This window comes from Humulus lupulus, chromosome 9 (genome assembly GCF_963169125.1).
Source record: "Humulus lupulus chromosome 9, drHumLupu1.1, whole genome shotgun sequence".
NCBI classification, from domain to species: domain Eukaryota; kingdom Viridiplantae; phylum Streptophyta; class Magnoliopsida; order Rosales; family Cannabaceae; genus Humulus; species Humulus lupulus.
This window is the reverse complement of record NC_084801.1, coordinates 186,349,900-186,364,743: the sequence shown is the minus strand read 5'-3', so window position 1 is coordinate 186,364,743 and position 14,844 is coordinate 186,349,900.

The window sequence follows — 14,844 nt, the reverse complement described above, 5'->3', positions numbered from 1 at the left end:
GCCCTATGTCTTAGGGTTCTATGTATAATATTTCGTGCAAATCCGAGGTGTGTAGAGGGCGATACATTCTGAATACTGAGAGATGGACGAATATAAGGAAAAAACTTGTGAAAATTGCCATAAAAAAGGGGAATTTTTTTTGAAATGTTGAATTAAGGCTCCGATTCGACTCCAATATATTCATTTCCCCATGAGATATCTTGGGGGAAAATATCGAACGAGTTGAACATGAGGGCAATACATTTCGGAGAAATTAGTGAAATCTCCAATTCACCAAAGGGGTACCCCTTTCAGAAATCTTCGATTTCTCTACTATGAATCCGAGCAACGTTTTGATAGTGAATAATAAAGAATATGCGAGGGTCATGGGCACAAAAGCTGTAGCCCTACGTCTTAGGGTTCTATGTACAAAATTTCGTGCAAATCCGAGGTGTGTAGAGGGCGATACAGTCAAAATACTGAGGGATGTACGAATATAAAGAAAAAACTTTTTAGAATTGCCATCAAAAAGGGGAATTTTTTTTTAAATGTTGAATTAAGGCTCCGTTTCGACTCCAATATATTCATTTCCCCATGAGATATCTTGGGGGAAAATATCGAACGAGTTGAACACGAGGGTAATACATTTCGGAAAAATTAGTGAAATCTCCAATTCACCAAAGGGGTACCCCTTTAAGAAATCTTCGATTTCTCTAATTTGAATTCGAACAATATTTTGATAATGAATAATAAAGAATATGCGAGAGTCATGGGCACAAAAGTTGTAGCCCTATATCTTATGGTTCTATTTATAAAATTTCATGCAAATCCGAGGTGTGTAGACGGCGATCCAGGCAAAATACTGAGTGATGTACGAATATAAGGGAAAAACTTGCGAAAATTGCCATCAAAAAGGGGAATTTTTTTTGAAATGTTGAATTAAGGCTCCGTTTCGACTCCAATATATTCATTTCCCCATGAGATATCTTGGGGGAAAATATCAAACGTGTTGAACACGAGGGCAATACATTTCGGAGAAATTAGTGAAATCTCCAATTCACCATAGGGGTACCCCTTTCAGAAATCTTCGATTTCTCTAATATGAATTCGAGCAATGTTTTGATAGTGAATAATAAAGAATATCCGAGGGTCATGGGCACAAAACTTGTTGCCCTATGTCTTAGGGTTCTATGTATAATATTTCGTGCAAATCCGAGGTGTGTATAGGGTGATACATTCTAAATACTGAGAGATGGACGAATATAAGGAAAAAACTTATGAAAATTGCCATCAAAAAGGGGAATTTTTTTTGAAATGTTGAATTAAGGCTCCGATTCGACTCCAATATATTCATTTCCCCATGAGATATCTTGGGGGAAAATATCGAACGAGTTGAACATGAGGGCAATACATTTCGGAGAAATTAGTGAAATCTCCAATTCACCAAAGGGGTACCCCTTTCAGAAATCTTCGATTTCTCTACTATGAATCCGAGCAACGTTTTGATAGTGAATAATAAAGAATATGCGAGGGTCATGGGCACAAAAGCTGTAGCCCTACGTCTTAGGGTTCTATGTACAAAATTTCGTGCAAATCCGAGGTGTGTAGAGGGCGATACAGTCAAAATACTGAGGGATGTACGAATATAAAGAAAAAACTTTTTAGAATTGCCATCAAAAAGGGGAATTTTTTTTGAAATGTTGAATTAAGGCTCCGTTTCGACTCCAATATATTCATTTCCCCATGAGATATCTTGGGGGAAAATATCGAACGAGTTGAACACGAGGGTAATACATTTCGGAAAAATTAGTGAAATCTCCAATTCACCAAAGGGGTACCCCTTTAAGAAATCTTCGATTTCTCTAATTTGAATTCGAACAATATTTTGATAATGAATAATAAATAATATGCGAGAGTCATGGGCACAAAAGTTGTAGCCCTATATCTTAGGGTTCTATTTATAAAATTTCATGCAAATCCGAGGTGTGTAGACGGCGATCCAGGCAAAATACTGAGTGATGTACGAATATAAGGGAAAAACTTGCGAAAATTGCCATCAAAAAGGGGAATTTTTTTTGAAATGTTGAATTAAGGCTCCGTTTCGACTCCAATATATTCATTTCCCCATGAGATATCTTGGGGGAAAATATCAAACGTGTTGAACACGAGGGCAATACATTTCGGAGAAATTAGTGAAATCTCCAATTCACCATAGGGGTACCCCTTTCAGAAATCTTCGATTTCTCTAATATGAATTCGAGCAATGTTTTGATAGTGAATAATAAAGAATATCCGAGGGTCATGGGCACAAAACTTGTTGCCCTATGTCTTAGGGTTCTATGTATAATATTTCGTGCAAATCCGAGGTGTGTATAGGGTGATACATTCTAAATACTGAGAGATGGACGAATATAAGGAAAAAACTTATGAAAATTGCCATCAAAAAGGGGAATTTTTTTTTAAATGTTGAATTAAGGCTCCGTTTCGACTCCAATATATTCATTTCCCCATGAGATCTCTTGGGGAAAAATATCGAACGAGTTGAACATGAGGGCAATACATTTCGGAGAAATTAGTGAAATCTCCAATTCACCAAAGGGGTACCCCTTTCAGAAATTTTTGATTTCTCTAATATGAATCCGAGCAACGTTTTGATAGTGAATAATAATGAATATGCGAGGGTCATGGGCGCAAAAGTTGTAGCCCTACGTCTTAGGGATCTATGTATAAAATTTCGTGCAAATCCGAGGTGTGTAGAGGGCGATACAGTCAAAATACTAAGAGATGTACGAATATAAGGAAAAAACTTGCCAGAATTGCCATCAAAAAGGGGAATTTTTTTTGAAATGTTGAATTAAGGCTCCGTTTCGACTCCAATATATTCATTTCCCCATGAGATATCTTGGGGGAAAATATCAAACGTGTTGAACACGAGGGCAATACATTTCGGAGAAATTAGTGAAATCTCCAATTCACCATAGGGGTACCCCTTTCAGAAATCTTCGATTTCTCTAATATGAATTCGAGCAATGTTTTGATAGTGAATAATAAAGAATATGCGAGGGTCATGGGCACAAAACTTGTTGCCCTATGTCTTAGGGTTCTATGTATAATATTTCGTGCAAATCCGAGGTGTGTATAGGGTGATACATTCTAAATACTGAGAGATGGACGAATATAAGGAAAAAACATATGAAAATTGCCATCAAAAAGGGGAATTTTTTTTGAAATGTTGAATTAAGGCTCCGTTTCGACTCCAATATATTCATTTCCCCATGAGATATCTTGGGGGAAAATATCAAACGTGTTGAACACGAGGGCAATACATTTCGGAGAAATTAGTGAAATCTCCAATTCACCATAGGGGTACCCCTTTCAGAAATCTTCGATTTCTCTAATATGAATTCGAGCAATGTTTTGATAGTGAATAATAAAGAATATCCGAGGGTCATGGGCACAAAACTTGTTGCCCTATGTCTTAGGGTTCTATGTATAATATTTCGTGCAAATCCGAGGTGTGTATAGGGTGATACATTCTAAATACTGAGAGATGGACGAATATAAGGAAAAAACTTATGAAAATTGCCATCAAAAAGGGGAATTTTTTTTTAAATGTTGAATTAAGGCTCCGTTTCGACTCCAATATATTCATTTCCCCATGAGATCTCTTGGGGAAAAATATCGAACGAGTTGAACATGAGGGCAATACATTTCGGAGAAATTAGTGAAATCTCCAATTCACCAAAGGGGTACCCCTTTCAGAAATTTTTGATTTCTCTAATATGAATCCGAGCAACGTTTTGATAGTGAATAATAATGAATATGCGAGGGTCATGGGCACAAAAGTTGTAGCCCTACGTCTTAGGGATCTATGTATAAAATTTCGTGCAAATCCGAGGTGTGTAGAGGGCGATACAGTCAAAATACTAAGAGATGTACGAATATAAGGAAAAAACTTGCCAGAATTGCCATCAAAAAGGGGAATTTTTTTTGAAATGTTGAATTAAGGCTCCGTTTCGACTCCAATATATTCATTTCCCCATGAGATATCTTGGGGGAAAATATCAAACGTGTTGAACACGAGGGCAATACATTTCGGAGAAATTAGTGAAATCTCCAATTCACCATAGGGGTACCCCTTTCAGAAATCTTCGATTTCTCTAATATGAATTCGAGCAATGTTTTGATAGTGAATAATAAAGAATATGCGAGGGTCATGGGCACAAAACTTGTTGCCCTATGTCTTAGGGTTCTATGTATAATATTTCGTGCAAATCCGAGGTGTGTATAGGGTGATACATTCTAAATACTGAGAGATGGACGAATATAAGGAAAAAACATATGAAAATTGCCATCAAAAAGGGGAATTTTTTTTGAAATGTTGAATTAAGGCTCCGATTCGACTCCAATATATTCATTTCCCCATGAGATATCTTGGGGGAAAATATCGAACGAGTTGAACATGAGGGCAATACATTTCGGAGAAATTAGTGAAATCTCCAATTCACCAAAGGGGTACCCCTTTCAGAAATCTTCGATTTCTCTACTATGAATCCGAGCAACGTTTTGATAGTGAATAATAAAGAATATGCGAGGGTCATGGGCACAAAAGCTGTAGCCCTACGTCTTAGGGTTCTATGTACAAAATTTCGTGCAAATCCGAGGTGTGTAGAGGGCGATACAGTCAAAATACTGAGGGATGTACGAATATAAAGAAAAAACTTTTTAGAATTGCCATCAAAAAGGGGAATTTTTTTTAAAATGTTGAATTAAGGCTCCGTTTCGACTCCAATATATTCATTTCCCCATGAGATATCTTGGGGGAAAATATCGAACGAGTTGAACACGAGGGTAATACATTTCGGAAAAATTAGTGAAATCTCCAATTCACCAAAGGGGTACCCCTTTAAGAAAACTTCGATTTCTCTAATTTGAATTCGAACAATATTTTGATAATGAATAATAAAGAATATGCGAGAGTCATGGGCACAAAAGTTGTAGCCCTATATCTTAGGGTTCTATTTATAAAATTTCATGCAAATCCGAGGTGTGTAGACGGCGATCCAGGCAAAATACTGAGTGATGTACGAATATAAGGGAAAAACTTGCGAAAATTGCCATCAAAAAGGGGAATTTTTTTTGAAATGTTGAATTAAGGCTCCGTTTCGACTCCAATATATTCATTTCCCCATGAGATATCTTGGGGGAAAATATCAAACGTGTTGAACACGAGGGCAATACATTTCGGAGAAATTAGTGAAATCTCCAATTCACCATAGGGGTACCCCTTTCAGAAATCTTCGATTTCTCTAATATGAATTCGAGCAATGTTTTGATAGTGAATAATAAAAAATATGCGAGGGTCATGGGCACAAAACTTGTTGCCCTATGTCTTAGGGTTCTATGTATAATATTTCGTGCAAATCCGAGGTGTGTATAGGGTGATACATTCTAAATACTGAGAGATGGACGAATATAAGGAAAAAACTTCTGAAAATTGCCATCAAAAAGGGGAATTTTTTTTGAAATGTTGAATTAAGGCTCCGTTTCGACTCCAATATATTCATTTCCCCATGAGATCTCTTGGGGAAAAATATCGAACGAGTTGAACATGAGGGCAATACATTTCGGAGAAATTAGTGAAATCTCCAATTCACCAAAGGGGTACCCCTTTCAGAAATTTTTGATTTCTCTAATATGAATCCGAGCAACGTTTTGATAGTGAATAATAATGAATATGCGAGGGTCATGGGCACAAAAGTTGTAGCCCTACGTCTTAGGGATCTATGTATAAAATTTCGTGCAAATCCGAGGTGTGTAGAGGGCGATACAGTCAAAATACTAAGAGATGTACGAATATAAGGAAAAAACTTGCCAGAATTGCCATCAAAAAGGGGAATTTTTTTTGAAATGTTGAATTAAGGCTCCGTTTCGACTCCAATATATTCATTTCCCCATGAGATATCTTGGGGGAAAATATCAAACGTGTTGAACACGAGGGCAATACATTTCGGAGAAATTAGTGAAATCTCCAATTCACCAAAGGGGTACCCCTTTCAGAAATCTTCGATTTCTCTAATATGAATCGGAGCAACGTTTTCGTAGTGAATAATAAATAATATGCGAGGGTCATGGACACAAAAGTTGTATCCCTTTGTCTTAGGGTTCTATGTATAAAATTTCGTGCAAATCCGAGGTGTGTAGAGGGCGATACAGGCAAAATACTGAGAGATGTACGAATATAAGGAAAAAATTTGCCAGAATTGCCATCAAAAAGGGGAATTTTTTTTGAAATGTTGAATTAAGGCTCCGTTTCGACTCCAATATATTCATTTCCCCATGAGATATCTTGGGGGAAAATATCGAACGAGTTGAACACGAGGGTAATACATTTCGGAAAAATTAGTGAAATCTCCAATTCACCAAAAGGGTACCCCTTTCAGAAATCTTCGATTTCTCTAATATGAATCCGAGCAACGTTTTGATAGTGAATAATAAAGAATATGCGAGGGTCATGGGCACAAAAGCTGTAGCCCTACGTCTTAGGGTTCTATGTATAAAATTTCGTGCAAATCCGAGGTGTGTAGAGGGCAATACAGTCAAAATACTGAGTGATGTACGAATATAAGGGAAAAACTTGCGAAAATTGCCATCAAAAAGGGGAATTTTTTTTGAAATGTTGAATTAAGGCTCCGTTTCGACTCCAATATATTCATTTCCCCAAGAGATATCTTGGGGGAAAATATCGAACGAGTTGAACACGAGGGCAATACATTTCGGAGAAATTAGTGAAATCTCCAATTCACCATAGGGGTACCCCTTTCAGAAATCTTCGATTTCTCTAATATGAATTCGAGCAATGTTTTGATAGTGAATAATAAAGAATATGCGAGGGTCATGGGCACAAAACTTGTTGCCCTATGTCTTAGGGTTCTATGTATAATATTTCGTGCAAATCCGAGGTGTGTATAGGGTGATACATTCTAAATACTGAGAGATGGACGAATATAAGGAAAAAACTTATGAAAATTGCCATCAAAAAGGGGAATTTTTTTTGAAATGTTGAATTAAGGCTCCGATTCGACTCCAATATATTCATTTCCCCATGAGATATCTTGGGGGAAAATATCGAACGAGTTGAACATGAGGGCAATACATTTCGGAGAAATTAGTGAAATCTCCAATTCACCAAAGGGGTACCCCTTTCAGAAATCTTCGATTTCTCTACTATGAATCCGAGCAACGTTTTGATAGTGAATAATAAAGAATATGCGAGGGTCATGGGCACAAAAGCTGTAGCCCTACGTCTTAGGGTTCTATGTACAAAATTTCGTGCAAATCCGAGGTGTGTAGAGGGCGATACAGTCAAAATACTGAGGGATGTACGAATATAAAGAAAAAACTTTTTAGAATTGCCATCAAAAAGGGGAATTTTTTTTTAAATGTTGAATTAAGGCTCCGTTTCGACTCCAATATATTCATTTCCCCATGAGATATCTTGGGGGAAAATATCGAACGAGTTGAACATGAGGGCAATACATTTCGGAGAAATTAGTGAAATCTCCAATTCACCAAAGGGGTACCCCTTTCAGAAATCTTCGATTTCTCTACTATGAATCCGAGCAACATTTTGATAGTGAATAATAAAGAATATGCGAGGGTCATGGGCACAAAAGCTGTAGCCCTACGTCTTAGGGTTCTATGTACAAAATTTCGTGCAAATCCGAGGTGTGTAGAGGGCGATACAGTCAAAATACTGAGGGATGTACGAATATAAAGAAAAAACTTTTTAGAATTGCCATCAAAAAGGGGAATTTTTTTTTAAATGTTGAATTAAGGCTCCGTTTCGACTCCAATATATTCATTTCCCCATGAGATATCTTGGGGGAAAATATCGAACGAGTTGAACACGAGGGTAATACATTTCGGAAAAATTAGTGAAATCTCCAATTCACCAAAGGGGTACCCCTTTAAGAAATCTTCGATTTCTCTAATTTGAATTCGAACAATATTTTGATAATGAATAATAAAGAATATGCGAGAGTCATGGGCACAAAAGTTGTAGCCCTATATCTTAGGGTTCTATTTATAAAATTTCATGCAAATCCGAGGTGTGTAGAGGGCGATACAGGCAAAATACTGAGTGATGTACGAATATAAGGGAAAAACTTGCCGGAATTGCCATCAAAAAGGGGAATTTTTTTTGAAATGTTGAATTAAGGCTCCGTTTCGACTCCAATATATTCATTTCCCCATGAGATATCTTGGGGGAAAATATCAAACGTGTTGAACACGAGGGCAATAAATTTCGGAGAAATTAGTGAAATCTCCAATTCACCATAGGGGTACCCTTTTCAGAAATCTTCGATTTCTCTAATATGAATTCGAGCAATGTTTTGATAGTGAATAATAAAGAATATGCGAGGGTCATGGGCACAAAACTTGTTGCCCTATGTCTTAGGGTTCTATGTATAATATTTCGTGCAAATCCGAGGTGTGTATAGGGTGATACATTCTAAATACTGAGAGATGGACGAATATAAGGAAAAAACTTATGAAAATTGCCATAAAAAAGGGGAATTTTTTTTGAAATGTTGAATTAAGGCTCCGTTTCGACTCCAATATATTCATTTCCACATGAGATCTCTTGGGGAAAAATATCGAACGAGTTGAACATGAGGGCAATACATTTCGGAGAAATTAGTGAAATCTCCAATTCACCAAAGGGGTACCCCTTTCAGAAATTTTTGATTTCTCTAATATGAATCCGAGCAACGTTTTGATAGTGAATAATAATGAATATGCGAGGGTCATGGGCACAAAAGTTGTAGCCCTACGTCTTAGGGATCTATGTATAAAATTTCGTGCAAATCCGAGGTGTGTAGAGGGCGATACAGTCAAAATACTAAGAGATGTACGAATATAAGGAAAAAACTTGCCAGAATTGCCATCAAAAAGGGTAATTTTTTTTGAAATGTTCACTTAAGGGTCCGTTTCGACTCCAATATATTCATTTCCCCATGAGATATCTTGGGGTAAAATATCGAACGTGTTAAACAGGAGGGCAATACATTTCGGAGAAATTAGTGAAATCTCCAATTCACCAAAGGGGTACCCCTTTCAGAAATCTTCGATTTCTCTAATATGAATCGGAGCAACGTTTTCGTAGTGAATAATAAATAATATGCGAGGGTCATGGCCACAAAAGTTGTATCCCTTTGTCTTAGGGTTCTATGTATAAAATTTCGTGCAAATCCGAGGTGTGTAGAGGGCGATACAGGCAAAATACTGAGAGATGTACGAATATAAGGAAAAAATTTGCCAGAATTGCCATCAAAAAGGGGAATTTTTTTTGAAATGTTGAATTAAGGCTCCGTTTCGACTCCAATATATTCATTTCCCCATGAGATATCTTGGGGGAAAATATCGAACGAGTTGAACACGAGGGTAATACATTTCGGAAAAATTAGTGAAATCTCCAATTCACCAAAAGGGTACCCCTTTCAGAAATCTTCGATTTCTCTAATATGAATCCGAGCAACGTTTTGATAGTGAATAATAAAGAATATGCGAGGGTCATGGGCACAAAAGCTGTAGCCCTACGTCTTAGGGTTCTATGTATAAAATTTCGTGCAAATCCGAGGTGTGTAGAGGGCGATACAGTCAAAATACTGAGGGATGTACGAATATAAAGAAAAAAGTTCCTAGAATTGCCATCAAAAAGGGGAATTTTTTTTGAAATGTTGAATTAAGGCTCCGTTTCGACTCCAATATATTCATTTCCCCATGAGATCTCTTGGGGAAAAATATCGAACGAGTTGAACATGAGGGCAATACATTTCGGAGAAATTAGTGAAATCTCCAATTCACCAAAGGGGTACCCCTTTCAGAAATTTTTGATTTCTCTAATATGAATCCGAGCAACGTTTTGATAGTGAATAATAAAGAATATGCGAGGGTCATGGGCACAAAAGTTGTATCCCTTTGTCTTAGGGTTATTTGTATAAAATTTCGGGCAAATCCGAGGTGTGTAGAGGGCGATACAGGCAAAATACTGAGAGATGTACGAATATAAGGAAAAAACTTGCCAGAATTGCCATCAAAAAGGGGAATTTTTTTTGAAATGTTTAATTAAGGCTCCGTTTCGACTCCAATATATTCATTTCCCCATGAGATATCTTGGGGGAAAATATCGAACGAGTTGAACACGAGGGTAATACATTTCGGAAAAATTAGTGAAATCTCCAATTCACCAAAGGGGTACCCTTTTCAGAAATCTTCGATTTCTCTAATATGAATCCGAGCAACGTTTTGATAGTGAATAATAAAGAATATGCGAGGGTCATGGGCACAAAATCTGTAGCCCTACGTCTTATGGTTCTATGTATAAAATTTCGTGCAAATCCGAGGTGTGTAGAGGGCGATACAGTCAAAATACTGAGGGATGTACGAATATAAAGAAAAAAGTTCCTAGAATTGCCATCAAAAAGGGGAATTTTTTTTGAAATGTTGAATTAAGGCTCCGTTTCAACTCCAATATATTCATTTCCCCATGAGATCTCTTGGGGAAAAATATCGAACGAGTTGAACATGAGGGCAATACATTTCGGAGAAATTAGTGAAATCTCCAATTCACCAAAGGGGTACCCCTTTCAGAAATTTTTGATTTCTCTAATATGAATCCGAGCAACGTTTTGATAGTGAATAATAAAGAATATACGAGGGTCATGGGCACAAAAGTTGTATCCCTTTGTCTTAGGGTTATTTGTATAAAATTTCGGGCAAATCCGAGGTGTGTAGAGGGCGATACAGGCAAAATACTGAGAGATGTACGAATATAAGGAAAAAACTTGCCAGAATTGCCATCAAAAAGGGGAATTTTTTTTGAAATGTTGAATTAAGGCTCCGTTTCGACTCCAATATATTCATTTCCCCATGAGATATCTTGGGGGAAAATATCGAACGAGTTGAACACGAGGGTAATACATTTCGGAAAAATTAGTGAAATCTCCAATTCACCAAAGGGGTACCCTTTTCAGAAATCTTCGATTTCTCTAATATGAATCCGAGCAACGTTTTGATAGTGAATAATAAAGAATATGCGAGGGTCATGGGCAGAAAAGTTGTTGCCCTATGTCTTAGGGTTCTATGTATAATATTTCGTGCAAATCCGAGGTGTGTAGAGGGCGATACATTCTAAATACTGAGAGATGGACGAATATAAGGAAAAAACTTGCGAAAATTGCCATAAAAAAGGGGAATTTTTTTTGAAATGTTGAATTAAGGCTCCGTTTCGACTCCAATATATTCATTTCCCCATGAGATATCTTGGGGGAAAATATCGAACGAGTTGTACACGAGGGTAATACATTTCGGAAAAATTAGTGAAATCTCCAATTCACCAAAGGGGTACCCCTTTAAGAAATCTTCGATTTCTCTAATTTGAATTCGAGCAATATTTTGATAGTGAATAATAAAGAATATGCGAGGGTCATGGCCACAAAAGTTGTATCCCTTTGTCTTAGGGTTCTATGTATAAAATTTCGTGCAAATCCGAGGTGTGTAGAGGGCGATACAGGCAAAATACTGAGAGATGTACGAATATAAGGAAAAAACTTGCCGGAATTGCCATCAAGAAGGGGAATTTTTTTTGAAATGTTGAATTAAGGCTCCGTTTCGACTCCAATATATTCATTTCCCCATGAGATCTCTTGGGGAAAAATATCGAACGAGTTGAACATGAGGGCAATACATTTCGGAGAAATTAGTGAAATCTCCAATTCACCAAAGGGGTACCCCTTTCAGAAATCTTCGATTTCTCTAATATGAATCCGAGCAACGTTTTGATAGTGAATAATAAAGAATATGCGAGGGTCATGGGCACAAAAGCTGTAGCCCTACGTCTTAGGGTTCTATGTATAAAATTTCGTGCAAATCCGAGGTGTGTAGAGGGCGATACAGTTTAAATACTGAGTGATGTACGAATATAAGGGAAAAACTTGCGAAAATTGCCATCAAAAAGTGAAATTTTTTTTTGAAATGTTGAATTAAGGCTCCGTTTCGACTCCAATATATTCATTTCCCCATGAGATATCTTGGGGGGAAATATCGAACGAGTTGAACATGAGGGTAATACATTTCGGAAAAATTAGTGAAATCTCCAATTCACCAAAGGGGTACCCTTTTCAGAAATCTTCGATTTCTCTAATATGAATCCGAGCAACGTTTTGATAGTGAATAATAAAGAATATGCGAGGGTCATGGGCACAAAAGCTGTAGCCCTACGTCTTTGGGTTCTATGTATAAAATTTCGTGCAAATCCGAGGTGTGTAGAGGGCGATACAGTCAAAATACTGAGGGATGTACGAATATAAAGAAAAAAGTTCCTAGAATTGCCATCAAAAAGGGGAATTTTTTTTGAAATGTTGAATTAAGGCTCCGTTTCGACTCCAATATATTCATTTCCCCATGAGATCTCTTGGGGAAAAATATTGAACGAGTTGAACATGAGGGCAATACATTTCGGAGAAATTAGTGAAATCTCCAATTCACCAAAGGGGTACCCCTTTCAGAAATGTTTGATTTCTCTAATATGAATCCGAGCAACGTTTTGATAATGAATAATAAAGAATATGCGAGGGTCATGGCCACAAAAGTTGTATCCCTTTGTCTTAGGGTTATTTGTATAAAATTTCGGGCAAATCCGAGGTGTGTAGAGGGCGATACAGGCAAAATACTGAGAGATGTACGAATATAAGGAAAAAACTTGCCAGAATTGCCATCAAAAAGGGGAATTTTTTTTGAAATGTTGAATTAAGGCTCCGTTTCGACTCCAATATATTCATTTCCCCATGAGATATCTTGGGGGAAAATATCGAACGAGTTGTACACGAGGGTAATACATTTCGGAAAAATTAGTGAAATCTCCAATTCACCAAAGGGGTACCCCTTTAAGAAATCTTCGATTTCTCTAATTTGAATTCGAGCAATATTTTGATAGTGAATAATAAAGAATATGCGAGGGTCATGGCCACAAAAGTTGTATCCCTTTGTCTTAGGGTTCTATGTATAAAATTTCGTGCAAATCCGAGGTGTGTAGAGGGCGATACAGGCAAAATACTGAGAGATGTACGAATATAAGGAAAAAACTTGCCGGAATTGCCATCAAGAAGGGGAATTTTTTTTGAAATGTTGAATTAAGGCTCCGTTTCGACTCCAATATATTCATTTCCCCATGAGATCTCTTGGGGAAAAATATCGAACGAGTTGAACATGAGGGCAATACATTTCGGAGAAATTAGTGAAATCTCCAATTCACCAAAGGGGTACCCCTTTCAGAAATCTTCGATTTCTCTAATATGAATCCGAGCAACGTTTTGATAGTGAATAATAAAGAATATGCGAGGGTCATGGGCACAAAAGCTGTAGCCCTACGTCTTAGGGTTCTATGTATAAAATTTCGTGCAAATCCGAGGTGTGTAGAGGGCGATACAGTCAAAATACTGAGTGATGTACGAATATAAGGGAAAAACTTGCGAAAATTGCCATCAAAAAGTGGAATTTTTATTTGAAATGTTGAATTAAGGCTCCGTTTCGACTCCAATATATTCATTTCCCCATGAGATATCTTGGGGGGAAATATCGAACGAGTTGAACATGAGGGTAATACATTTCGGAGAAATTAGTGAAATCTCCAATTCACCAAAGGGGTACCCTTTTCAGAAATCTTCGATTTCTCTAATATGAATCCGAGCAACGTTTTGATAGTGAATAATAAATAATATGCGAGGGTCATGGGCACAAAAGCTGTAGCCCTACGTCTTTGGGTTCTATGTATAAAATTTCGTGCAAATCCGAGGTGTGTAGAGGGCGATACAGGCAAAATACTGAGAGATGTACGAATATAAGGAAAAAACTTGCCAGAATTGCCATCAAAAAGGGGAATTTTTTTTGAAATGTTGAATTAAGGCTCCGTTTCGACTCCAATATATTCATTTCCCCATGAGATATCTTGTGGGAAAATATCGAACGAGTTGTACACGAGGGTAATACATTTCGGAAAAATTAGTGAAATCTCCAATTCACCAAAGGGGTACCCCTTTAAGAAATCTTCGATTTCTCTAATTTGAATTCGAGCAATATTTTGATAGTGAATAATAAAGAATATGCGAGGGTCATGGCCACAAAAGTTGTATCCCTTTGTCTTAGGGTTCTATGTATAAAATTTCGTGCAAATCCGAGGTGTGTAGAGGGCGATACAGGCAAAATACTGAGAGATGTACGAATATAAGGAAAAAACTTGCCGGAATTGCCATCAAGAAGGGGAATTTTTTTTGAAATGTTGAATTAAGGCTCCGTTTCGACTCCAATATATTCATTTCCCCATGAGATCTCTTGGGGAAAAATATCGAACGAGTTGAACATGAGGGCAATACATTTCGGAGAAATTAGTGAAATCTCCAATTCACCAAAGGGGTACCCCTTTCAGAAATCTTCGATTTCTCTAATATGAATCCGAGCAACGTTTTGATAGTGAATAATAAAGAATATGCGAGGGTCATGGGCACAAAAGCTGTAGCCCTACGTCTTAGGGTTCTATGTATAAAATTTCGTGCAAATCCGAGGTGTGTAGAGGGCGATACAGTCAAAATACTGAGTGATGTACGAATATAAGGGAAAAACTTGCGAAAATTGCCATCAAAAAGTGGAATTTTTATTTGAAATGTTGAATTAAGGCTCCGTTTCGACTCCAATATATTCATTTCCCCATGAGATATCTTGGGGGGAAATATCGAATGAGTTGAACATGAGGGTAATACATTTCGGAAAAATTAGTGAAATCTCCAATTCACCAAAGGGGTACCC